The sequence below is a fragment of the Callospermophilus lateralis genome, chromosome 1 (genome assembly GCF_048772815.1).
Source record: "Callospermophilus lateralis isolate mCalLat2 chromosome 1, mCalLat2.hap1, whole genome shotgun sequence".
NCBI lineage: Eukaryota > Metazoa > Chordata > Mammalia > Rodentia > Sciuridae > Callospermophilus > Callospermophilus lateralis.
Window position 1 is genome coordinate 115,113,553 of NC_135305.1, and position 12,896 is coordinate 115,126,448.

Here is a 12,896-nt window from a genome sequence, read left to right on the forward strand (position 1 = left end):
AAAAGAGGTCTAGTTTGGCTTACTGTTCTGGAGGTCAGGAAGCCCAAGAGCAGGGTGCTGCCTCTGCTTGGCCTCTAATGAAGACCTAATGCTCCTTCAAGTAGAAGGACAAGAGGGCATGGGAAAAGGCCGAACATGAGTGGTGGGCTTGACTATGACAGCCCTTTGAATCCAGTTCCCCAAGAACTGGCATTATCAGTTCCTTTAGGGCAAGAGGAAGATATCATCCACCCTTTAGTCTCTGGCACCCAGTGTGGAGAATGACCAAGACAAAGTCACGAGGGCTCCCCTGTCACAACCCAAACACATTTTTAAGGCCTCAGCACCTTTCCCGACCACCACAACGGGGACTTTCAATATGAGTTTTGGAGGGAACTCACCGCGATCATCCACAACACTACTAAAATTCGTTCTCCTGAATTTCCTTTCTCAGTATCTTTTCCATTTGTGGTGCAGGGACAGTAGCTTTTATGAACCAGCATGGGAGACCTCTCTTCTGGACACCCTGTGGACACCCTGTAGAAAGAGGCACTCCTTTTTCAAGGGCCTCACGGCTGAGTAGCCAACATCTTGTTCTCTTTCTTTCTTTTGGTACCAGGGATGGAACCCAGGGGCACTTGACCATGGAGCCCTATCCCCAGCCCTATTTTGCATTTTGTTTAGAGACAGGGTCTCACTGACTAAATTGCCGAGGCTGGTTTTGAACTCTCGATCCTCCTGCCTCAGCCTCCCGAGCGGCTGGGATGACAGGTGAGCACCGCCGCGCCTGGCTCTAACATCTGTCTTCTACTTCACTACGATTCTCTACTTCAGATGAGCCTGAGCCTGGTTGATCTGGAGCAGTGTGATTTTATATGATTCATCAATCAGGGTTGAACGCTTGTTGATGACCACAACCCTTAGACACCTACTGTTTTCCCGGCCTCCCTTGGTCTCTCTGGTCTCCAGCCTCATTACATGGGGACTTGAGACCTGACCCCCGAGTCCCATGTCCCCCATTAAACTGGTCTGGGAAGTGGGTATACTGGCTGGTGCTGGAGTGGCCCTGGGGACGGGGTCTTATGAACCCCTGGAACCAGACAGAACCGCCCCCGCCCAGGCCGAGGTGCGACTCTCACCATCCCCGCACACGCCAAGGGGGTAGTGTGCTCTTGCCATGTAGTTAGTACCTCTCCCAAACCATCCTTCCCATCCCTGCAGCATTCCTTGTGATCCTTATTCCCGCCAAACTCACACCAAACCCCTTGAGCTGCTCACTGATCTCATCTTCCATTTAACAGTGAGGAACATTGGGGCTCAGAGAGGTTCAGTGTCTTGCCGGTGGTTACACAGCCTGTGAGTGGCTCAACCAGGATTTGAACCCGGTCTGACCAGAGGGTTTGACACACCACGAACCAGTGCCAAAAGAGAAAGAGAAGAGCGTCTTGAGAAGACTTTCTTTGCTCTGTGGAGACCCATAAGAAAGGAAAAAGCAGGCACCTTCCCAGCTAAGATGAGCTACGGGAGGCCACACCAGACTCAGGAGAAGGACAGAGGACTCCTTGGGTCCTTCCCTGTCCCTGAGACTCTATTTTCAGTGCTGTCCCTGGCAAGACAGAGGCAGCCCTGCCAGCCGGGCACAGGGTCCATCTGGCTGTCAGTGCAGCGTTATTCATACTGCCCGACCCACAGCCAGGCTGCCCTGAAGAAGGGGTCAGCCCTGGCTCCTCGGCCCGGAGCCCTTGACTCGGGAGCCAGCTGTCTGCAGACGGAGCTCGGCAACTGCGGCTGAGACACGAGCCTCAATCCAGGGACCTTGGCTGCTGCTCCTGCCAGAGGCAGCCTGGCAACCAGCGAGATGGCGGTGTCCAAGCTGATCCCACGGGGCCATTCATGTAAGTGACAGCCGTGCAGATGGCCCGGCACTTCCAACGAGGGAATGTGTGTCTCTTGTCGTGGAACGTGGAATCAGGCGAGCACGTTCACCCACATCCGTTAGTTTGTTGTGTCAGTCTGTCTTCTGTTACTGTAACAAAATACCTGAGTTTGGGCGTTTTATAAAGAAGAGGTTCTCCTAGCTCACGGTTCCAGAGATCCAGGGGCTGGCAGTCAAGTCAGAGGGAGGACTCTTGGCAATGGCATCCTGGTGCAAGAGAGATCAAACAGTGAGACGGACAGCCAGGGAGAGACAGGGAGGCCAGCTCAGCAGCCATCTCCAGCCATGCCAGACCCAGTCCAGGATCTTTTACTGATTGCAGCTCCCTCACCAAGATGCTGTTCCTCTGCTTTTTGGTGTAATTGCATTTGATGCTTATTCTTCTGGGCCATGCTGGGGTGTCCTGTCACATTGAAAGATTGCCATTTTGACCTCTCCAGACAGAGGTCAGCATGCAGTCATATACCCCAGCGTTTATTGAGAGCTTACTATGTGCCAGGTGTGGACAAGAAGAGGCCCAGTTCTTAATATCACAGAGCTTATAGTTTAGTCAGAAAGAGAGAGATTATAATCAAATACATGCACAACTGAGCATCTGTTTAGGAATTTAAATGAACACCTTAGATGAAAACAGTTTCTAGGATCTGACAATGGACGGGTGCATCAGAAAGAGGAAGTGATGCTGGAGCCTCAGGACCAGTCAGCCAGATAACTGAGGAGTAGGGAGAACAGCATGTGCAAAGGCCCTGTGGTGGGGCCAATGGCACTCAGCAGCCACTCCTCCCAGCCCGTCCCAGATGGCCCCCATTGTCCTGGCTCGCCTTGCTCTTTCCAACGTGGCCTGATTTGGGAGGTGAATTCCATGATCACTCCTGGATGGTGGTCTGTAGAAAAGAACCCCCAGTGGTCAAAGGGCAGAGAGAAGGGGACCAGACTGGGGAGGGTGGCAGTGGCCGGACCCTGTGGGCCTGGGCATCTGGGGAAGGAGTTGATTCTGCAGACAGTGAGGCGCCTCCGGAGGGTTTCAGGGCAGGCTGCCGGGATCTAGTTTGCTTTCTAGAAAGCCTTCCTCCCCTGTCGTCTGTTCTTCCTCCTGTGAGGACTTCACCTACTTATTATGGGTTGTGTTTCCCACATCGCCTCTGCCCCCTGAGCTTCAGACTGGATGACAGCACCTCTCCATGCTGCTGAGTCTGGGCGCCCAGAACCTTCCTGAAGCCAGAGCCACAGCAGAGCTCCCTCAACATGGGCCAGGAAGATTTTTACGAATCAATTTGGAATCTCATCGGGTAGTTTATGTGAACAAGAAATTCACTTCTGTATGGGAGCCACTCTAAGGGCCTTGGAAATATTCAGTAGGCAAATACTAGCTACTGTGCCTTGAGCGGTGGCCTGCTGGGCTCTGGTATGTACACACCATTAAATGCGATCTTTCAATGGAAAAGGCAACAAAGGTTCAGAGAGGTGAAGCCACTTTCCCAAGGCAACACAGCGCACGAGCACTGGGATTTGAGCCTAGGAATATCCAACTGCAAGGCCAAAGCTCTTAAAATACCAACCAGGGACCGTGTAGGCGGACCGTCGCCCTGTGGGGCAGAGCTTCACAGAAGCAGATACTGGTGCAGGGGAGGCGGGTGGGAGAACGGGGGCGCCTGGCACCTGCCGCCGCAGCCCCGGCCCCTCCGCTCCATCAAGCACCATCTCAGTCGGGAGCAGTGGTATTTCTTCCCCCGCCTGCCGCTTGGCAGGTTCTTCGAAGAGAAATGCTCTTAGATTCATTTAAAAGTCTAAGCAGGGACGGCACAAATTATTAGCGTTTGAAATATTTATAAAGCCTCTTGTTTGCGGTGGCACAGGGGGACAGACCGCAAATAAAAGGAACTGCGGGTGCGCCCCGCGCCCAGAGATGGAGAGGGGCGAGGCTGCTGTGTGCGCGGCCGCCCCTTCCCCAGGCCTGCTGAGCCCGGTGACTTGTCATCCCCAGGCCTGCTGAGCCCGGTGACTTGTCATCCCCAGGCCTGCTAAGCCCCGTGACATGTCATCCTCAGGAGCGCCACACCTCCACCCGCCAGCTGAGCCCGCGACCCTCGGGCCGGGGGCGCGGGGACTCGGCTTTGCGAACTCCCTGCTGGTCTAACATTGTTTCCAAATTAAAAATCTCACACAACGCGAATGTCCGGCATGTGGAAGCTGCAAGAGAAGGTGGGAAAAGATTGCTGTTGTCACTTGATGGTTGGAACCCGGAGACCCACAGCGCCAGGACCCAAGTCCCTCGGTGGATCCGTGACAAGAACAGGATGACTGTGACTCCCAACCGGACCTTGATGGACCTCAGTCTTGTGGCTCTTCACTGGCTGACAGCGTAGGAGAAAGGCATTCTGGCGCTGATTTGAGGCACTGGGCTGGGGTTCCTGCGGGCTGCACCTGCGTGGCATTCCTTCGCTCCTCCCTGCGCTCATCTGCTAAATCAACACATACTATACTGTGCCCAGGAGATGCAGCAGCGGATTCCAGCCTTTCTTGAGCTAGTAAAAGATGTGGGTTTGCTTGAAGTTTAGCTTCTAGCTGATCCCATAAAGGGCTTTGGAGTGTGGACAGAGGTGTCACCCTCTAGAGCAAAAAGACTGCCCAGGCACAGTGTTGCGCATCTGTCATCCCAGCAGCTCGGGAGGCTGAGGCAGGAGGATCGCAAGTTCAAAAGCGAGATGCTAAGCAACTCAGGGAGATCCTGTCTCTAAATAAAATACAAAATAGGGCTGGGATGGGGCTCAGTGGTAGTGTGCCCCTGAGTTCAATCCTAGAAACCTCCCTACCAAAAAAACCCCAAACCTGGCCTTCCATCTCTTTTGTGTGTGGTGCTGAGGATGGTTCCCAGAGCCTGGTGTGAGCTAGGCAATCTCTCTGCCTCTGAGCCACACCCTGCTCATCCTTCAGTACTCCTGTATTAGTGGCCTCGGGCACCCTGGGGTGGGACAGGCCCTTGCACCCTCTCTAGGTGCGGTGTCTCTGGTCGGGCGATTCTTGGCGATGGCGTTGGCAACCGACATTCATAGCAGCTGGGCTGGGGTGGGTGCGTTGGCCTCCCCAGGGACCCGTGGGTGAGGTACCAGTAGCAGCTCCACTGCAGGGACCTGGAGGGGCTGGGCTGTTTGGTCCCAGCTCCTGCCGGTCACTCCTGAAGGTGACTCCCGGGTGGGGGTGGGGTCAGCTCCCAGCCTGCCCTCTGCCCCGCCTTGGAGAGCTCCAGTGGAGGGCAGAGCCCGCCGGCCATGCGGCCCCCGCCTGGAGGACCGAAGCAGGACCACTGTGCCCAGAAATGGGAAGTGGTAAGAAAGGGTGAGCGTGGGGGACGCAGGGTCATCTGGGACAGGTGACCTGGGTGGACGGGGAAGCTGTCGGAAGCTGGGGGTCTGTGGGCGGCCACGCCAGAGCAAGGAAGTCACTATCTTCTGCAAGTTGCAGCTATGCCACAGGCACACACCAGTAGGGACAGAGTGACGGGCAGAGTGCCTCAGGTGAAGGGAGGGGCTGGCCTGCAGCCCGGGGCCTGGTCTGTCCAGGTGTTTACTGAGGGTCTATTTTGGGCCACACTGTGGAGCTCAGGGAACAGGACAGGTGCAGAAAACAAAGATTGGTCACCACGCAGAGCTGAGGACCCCAGCGTGTGTGGGGGGGTGGGGTGACAAAGCCACAGGACAGTCCCCACGCAGACCCATCACAGAGGAAGCCGACGGGTGCAGAATGGAGGGTGCCGGGTGGCGGGGGGCACATTATTATTATTACCTTTAATCGACACACAGTGATGGTTCTGTTGATGGGGGACGGTGTGACACTTCCCGATGTGTTCCATGACGGGGTCGTTAGAGTCTCCAACATGTCACCTCTTTGTAGCTGGGAACACTCTTGTCCCCTCCTGAAGCTGTTTGAGGGTGGCTTAGCTGCGGTGGCCCTGCTGGGCTGTGGGACACCAGAGCTTGTTTGCCTGTTTGGGTTCCAGACCAGCTTCCCTCTGTCCCCGGTGAGGGTGCTTCTGACAGGTGGGCCCAGGGACACTTGGATCGTCCCTGCTTTGCAGAAGAGGACACGGAGGCTTGAGAGGTTGGAACACTGGCCGGGGCACGTTCAGTGACGCGGTCCCCCAGATGGGCCCCAAGTCCGTCTTCCTGGTGGCTTCTGAAGCTCCGTCCAGCACGGGGGGAGGGGCCTCCTTTCTTCCTCCCGTCCCCCTTGTGTGATTTGGAGACCATGGCCCTGGCCCTCCTTTGTCCCCACCCACACTCTGCTGAGTGTGCACTGGCCCTGAAAAGACCCATAGATTTGGGGACACTATGGCCTTGGCAGCTGTCAGTGCGCAGGAGGGCGTAGCAACTTGCTATGGGGACAGAGAGACCTGTCCTGGGCCACCCCTGGCTCACTCACCAAGAACCTCGGGTAAGTGACGTCACCTCTCGAGCCTCAGTTTCCTCCTGTCACATGCCAACACTCATTGTCTTGGCATGGAATCGAGCGTGGATTAAGCGAGCAAATGCTTGTGTGGGAGACTTGGCTCCGAGCCCAACCCAGGGCACCCATGGGGCTCTGGGTGGCCGCTGCCCGAGTCCCCTGTGTACTTCTTCAGGGTCCAACGGACAAAGGGAACTCAGGGACCCGCAGCGCCGGCCCTCAAGGTCCTCAGCCCCAGAGCAGCCCTGAGTCAGGGCCACCGGTGGAACTCTGTGACCCAGGGTCCAGACTGCCAGCGCCCAGGAGGGGACCAGCCAGGCAGCCGCCTCCAGCCCCCGAAGAACCCACGGTGGCCATCGCAGGGGCCAGCTCGCTGTGACCTTAAACCCGAGAGCTCCTACCCACATCTGCAGCTAAATAAACCAAGTAAATCATGCTGGCAGATAGATAATTAAATAATTATCAGGCACTTAATAACAAGGAGTGGGTGTTCTGAATTACCATATTAGACAGTGTCTTTGAGGACTAATTGTTGCATTACATCAGAGCCTCTCATTCATTATTCTTGTCATTTCGGGTGATAATTTGCACTTTAGGAGACAGCGACAATTTTAGCAGGCAATTAGAGACGTGTCAGGCCTGGCCCCGTGAGTTACTGTCACAATTATTGCCTTTTTCCACTGTCCTCATTTGCAGACGTGTCGTTAAGGGGATTTGGGTAATTCTAGGCCCGGGCAAAACAACCAGCCCACGGGACGGTTCAGGGGCGAGGACGTGGCGGTCACCCGTGTCGGGAGAAAGCTGGGTGTGGGCCCGGGAGCCGAGGGGCAGGGCTAGGGCCCGGCCAGCGGTGCTGGGCTTCTCCTCGGTGTCAGAAGCACATCTGGGGCCCCAAATGAGGTTCTGGCTCGCGGATGGCTCTCGGCTCGGCCTGGGTCCTTTTATGACGCTGGGGTCTTTGCAAGAGGCTCTGGGAGGCAGGGGGTGGGGGGGAAGAGGGGGAGGAAGAGAGCAGGGCGGAAAGGCAGCCGTGGCCACCGCGTCTAGGAACCTTCTGTAGTTTGGGAAGCGTGAGCATCTGGGACCAGGGAGGGCCCGACCTACTCCGGGGTTTGCTGATTCCTACAGCCAACCTGTCCCTATTCTGCCGCGCAGCCCCCCGTCCGCCTGCGTTCCTCAGACCCCTCTCTGCAGGACACTATTTACCTCCCCTAAGACAACCCAAGCCCAGGGGACTAGGGACCCTGCCACAGCCCAGAGTTCCCCGGAATCATTCAACCAGCCAGTCCTAAATCTACCTACCCTACCCCACCCCTAACTTCCACAAAACCCGTCAAACCTCTGGTCTGTGCTTGCTGCCGGCCACTGGCCGGTGTGGCCCTGCCTGTCCCCTGCCTGTCCCCCTGCCTGCTGTGGCATGGAGCAGCTCCTCCCCTCCTGCAGAGTGAGCACAGGGCTGTCATTTGAGTGTCATTTCTTTCTTTTCTTTTCTTTCTTTCTTTTTTTTGGTGGTGCAGGAGATTGAACCCTGGGCCTTGGGCCTGTGAGGGAGTTGGCTCTCAATCTGCTGGCCTTAGTGTCCCTGACTAAAAACCAAATCTGGGCCGTGGGCTGTGTCACATGCCTGTCATCCCAGAGGCTCAGGAGGCTGAGGCAGGAGGATCATGAGTTCAAAAGCCAGCCTCAGCCACAGCGAGGCCCTAAGCAGCTCCGGGAGACCCTGTCTCTAAATAAAACACAGAACAGGGCTGGGGAGGGGCTCAGGGGTGGAGGGCCCCTGGGTTCAATCCCTGATTAAAAAAAATCCTGGGTATAGTTTAAGACAGAAAAGACTAGAGAAGGAAAAAAGAGAAGAAGGAGAGGAAGGAGAGAAAGGACGAGAGAAAGAAGAGGGGTTGAAAGAGAGAGAAGACTGAAGCAAAGAGGGAGGAGGAGAGACAGAGAGAGAGACAGAGGGAGAAGTCAGGGTGGAGAGAGGGAGAAGGAAGGGGGAGGAGCCGCGGGCCCTGTCTCTGCAGGTGGAGCTGCACACCAACCGCCGCTTCAGCCCCTGGCTTGGATTCCTCTCAGCAAAGTCCAGCGTCTAGAGTCGCTTGGCCTTGACCCGGGCGACGGGAGACAGACACCATGGGTCCGTGACTCCGAGTAGGCCCTCCCGAAATAAATTTGACAGGCCACAAGACACGAAGCAAGAAAAATAAACCACCATTAACACAGTGCAGGCCCCACGGGGGGCGGATGGCACGCCCACCGCACCACGCCGCCCTCCGACCTCGCTGTGGGACAGGAAGACCCTCCTGGGGCCCCTGGGACCTCATCCCCTGGGTTAGCCTTCCAAAGAGTCCCCAGCTCTGGATGCCTGGCTCCAGGAGGGCGGCAGCTGCTGCAGTGCCTGTGGGACCAGGGACCCCGGGGACGCCACGGTCGGTACCTAGGAGACAGGGTTTGGAGTCTCAGGGCAGCTGCCTGTTCGCTCCGTGACCTTGGGCAGGTCGAATCCCCGAAGGCTTCACTTTCCTATTTCAAATCTGAGTGGTCTCGGGGCGCAGTGGGTGCACGCCTGCCACCCCAGTGGCTCGGGAGGCTGAGGCAGGAGGATCTCGAGTTCAAAACCAGCCTCAGCCACAGGGAGGCCCTAAGCAGCTCAGCGAGACCCTGTCTCTAAATAAAATACAGAATAGGGCTGGGGTGGGGCTCAGTGGTCCAGTGCCCTGAGTTCAATTTTTCTTTTCTTTTCTTTTTTTTTTTTTGAGTAGTTGCAGCTGAGCTTTAGCAAAAAGTCTGTGAAGAATTGAGCAGGGTGTGCCGAGCTGGTGCTCGTTGGTAAGTGCGGCTGCTGTTCTTATACTTCAGATCTGAATTACTGTTTGGCTGTCTGTCCCTCTGTGGCTTTGGTCTGGACTAGACCCACCACCTCCTTGGTCCTACTGGGTGAGGAGATGATTCTGGCCTTTGGCCTGGTGCCCCCTGGGCTTGGGCTGGCCCTTCCCTCTGACAGCTAGGATCCTGCCTGGACCACACCCATCCTGCAGCCCGGCCCCACACCCAGGTGCATCCACAGCGTGAAGGCTCATCTGCTGCTTACCAGCCCTGTGTGGACCATCGGACGTCCATCTTTTCGTGTAAGTCTCCCGGGGCCTCACGGGGGCCTGCGGTGAGGATAATCATTCCCATTTTACGAATGTGGAAACTGAGGCTGAGGGGTGGGGTAGGTTCCCAGGGTGAAGCAGCCCCTTGGCTCATGACCATTTAGCCATCCTCATCCCCTGGGCTGCCACCCGACAGGACAGTGGCTCTGGAGATGTGGCTCGGGACCGGTTCCTGCCCTTGGTGTTGACCTCACCTGGCAAAGTGTGCTCTCTTCAAATATTTAAAGAATGATATTTGGAGTAAAACGCTAACCACTGACAGGTGACGGAGACTTCGGGGACACATCTTAAGGAGATACCCACACAGATACGCACACACTCACCTACCTGCATCAGCTCCGTGGAGTTCATTAAGTTAAAACCACAGTAAATCTGAGGGGCTCGGACGACCACGGTGGTCAAAACCGCAGGAAATATCGTATGTTGAAAAAGAATAAATCCAGCCAATTACAGATTTATGTGGACACCGGCGCAGTTTCCAGAGTTTTACAATAATCGTGGATCCATCAGCGTTTTTATGACAAAAGTATCATTTTCATGTGTTTTAGTCGCACCTAAAAGTTTCCTCGTTTTGCTTAATTCCCAGAAGGCGATCCCGTAAATCTTTCTCTCCGCGATATTAAGTAGATAATAAGATGCCACGGAAGATTTGCTTATGGTTTAAACCACAGTTGTGAATGATTTATAATTAGGGCCAAATCTAAGACAAAACATGATTAAAGTCAGAACCTGCTGTAAATTGGCCGGGTCTGCTCGGCCCTTCAGCAATTTGTCGGGGTTTGACGATAGTGATCTTTTTCTTTTTTTTTCCTGGTGGTATTCAAAGGATCAGCTGACACTGTGGGGAGACACTTAGGATGAAGGGGATGCTGTGGAGATCACAGGGGTGTCCCTGGTGGCCCTGGCCAAGGGGACAGACAGGCCCCACTCCATGTCCTGTCAGCCCTCAGCCCAGCTCACCCAGCGGCCCATCTGCCTGCAGTTCTTGGCTGAAGAAGTCCCACGCAGTAGGCCCGGCCTTTAGAGGGTCACTGATGCAGCATGTGCTCACTGAGCACCTACTATGTGCAGGGCACTGGGGACAAAGCAGTCAGCGATGAGGTGAATGTCCCTGCTCTGTGGAGTGCAGTGCAGGTGGGACAAGAGGCCTCTCAGGGAGGAAGTTCTGGGGTGGGGGGATGCAGGAGAGGGGGGGAAGGAGGCTCTTGTGGGGGCCCCGAGGATGCTGGGGGGAGGCAGGGAAGCGGGAGGGGGCCAAGGGGAAGTGGGAGGGTCTATTTAAAATCGGGGGTTCTGGGAGCCTTCTGCAGGAAGCGGCATCTCGTAGAGTCGTGGACGCAGGTTGACCAGGGGCCGTCTGGGGAGGAGAGACTGGTCCACGCCAACCTACAGGAAGAGGGACCTCAGCACGTGGGAGCATCAGTGAGGAGCCCGACAGGACAGTGGCTCTGGAGATGGTACAGAGTGAGCCAGGGGCGGGCAGCAGGAGAGTGGGTCCCAGCCAGGACGCGCCTTTCCCAGTGATGGGGGCCCTTGGGAGCCTTGAGCTGGGCTGTGACACTTCCCAGGTAATGGGCTGGCTGCTGTGCGCAGAACCTCCTGTAGGGGGCAGGAGAGAGCCGGGAGGCCTTCCTGCATCCAGGTGGGAAAGGAAGAGCCGGGGACCCTGGGCTGGGGTAGAGGGGGGAGGCCAACGCCGTTGAGGTAGGTTTTGTAGCCCAGCTGCAGGGACCTGCTGACAAACTGGGTATTGGGTGTGACAAAGGGAAAGAGCCAAAGGTCGAGTCCTAGATTTGGCACCTAAGCAACTGGTTGGACCAGGATGCCAGGGGACGGAGGTGGTGAGGACAGAGAAGGGACGGGGGTCATCCAGGGCGGGTGATGGGCAGGAGCAGTTTGAGGTCCCCTGGGGTCCATCTGGACAGAGATGGCCAGGGGTCGTGAGCACGCGAATCTAGGGCAGGGAGAGAGGTCAGGGTGGGAGAGGAGTCACCAGCCATGGCAGAGGCCTCTGCAGGGCCACCTGCTGCGGAGCCCTGGACCCCGCAACCCTTGGCCACTGGAGGAGGGAGGGGCTCCCGACCAGGGCTGTCCCTGACACAGGCCATCCAAGAACTTGGGCTGTCTTAGGAGGAAACAAAACAAAACAGAGCAGCCCAACGTGGCTGCCCCCCTCAGCCATCCCGTACTGACCAGGTCCAGGGGGACGAGCCGTGGAACCCGCCCTGGGGTCGGGAAATGTGGCGGTCACTGGTGACCTTGACGTCTGCAGTTCTGACCTCTCAGACTTGTCCACGTCGTCCACCCTGAGAGACAGAGCAAGGATGAACGGCATCCAGATTGCTCACTTCCTTGGTGACACATCTTGGTGACATGTCTTGGTGGCATGGCATGGCATGACGGCTGTCTTGGGCAAGAGGCCCTGAGGGAAGGACGGCTCACACCAAGGACAGGCTTCTTCTGACCAACTGGCTAAATTCTTCCTCTTCCAGCCCTCCATTCCTCCCGCTTCTCTGCTTTGGCCACCCGTTGCCTAGCAACGGCACAGGGACCGTGTTTTTATGTGCCAAGTTTCCCTTTGACATCATCTTATTTCATTTCTCAGTTTCCCTTTGCTCGGCTGACCCTCTCCATTTTATTTTAATCCTCTTCTGATGTGTCCATTCCTCTCTAACATGTGTGGTCACTGCAGACCTCTTTGGAACCGCGTGGGGGAGGGTAAGTAACATGACAAATGCCAGGCGTTATGACTGTTCCATAAGATACCCCAGGGCCTTGATGAAGAACCTGAACGTGTACAAAGGAGAGAAAAGAGATCTGGGCACGGAGCCAGGAGATATTTATTCTAGTTCTAGCTCTGCCACTAAGTTGCTGTGTGACCCTGACGAATAGGTTTCCCTCTCTGATCTTCAGCTTGTCTGACTATCCTCTGCAGGGGTTTTACTGGCTTGGGGTTAGCAAACACCAGGCACATGTGCCCTGGCCACCACCCAGTTCCACAGCAGACATCACTAATCAAGAAAACACTCTTCAGCATTGTGCTTAATCGAAACGTCAGAATCCTTCTTAACACAAGTCACGGCCCCCCTTAATAGGAAATGGCATGCCAGGGGAGGCCTTCTGGTGAATGGCAGGACTGAATAATACCTTAGGGTGGGGTTGACTGCTGTAGGTAAACTAGGATTACATTGGCACCTGTAGGGGTTTTCTGGTGTCCCTGAGATAAAAATTCCAAAGCAAAGAGGGGTTGGGAAGGTATTGTGGGAAGACTCTCCTAATTATAAAGTAGACCATATACATCCCAGCATTCGTCATTCATCAAGAATGACATCCTGGCTGTGTCTTCTATCTATTTAAGCTGAGTCTGGGGCATCCGGATATAAATCTCA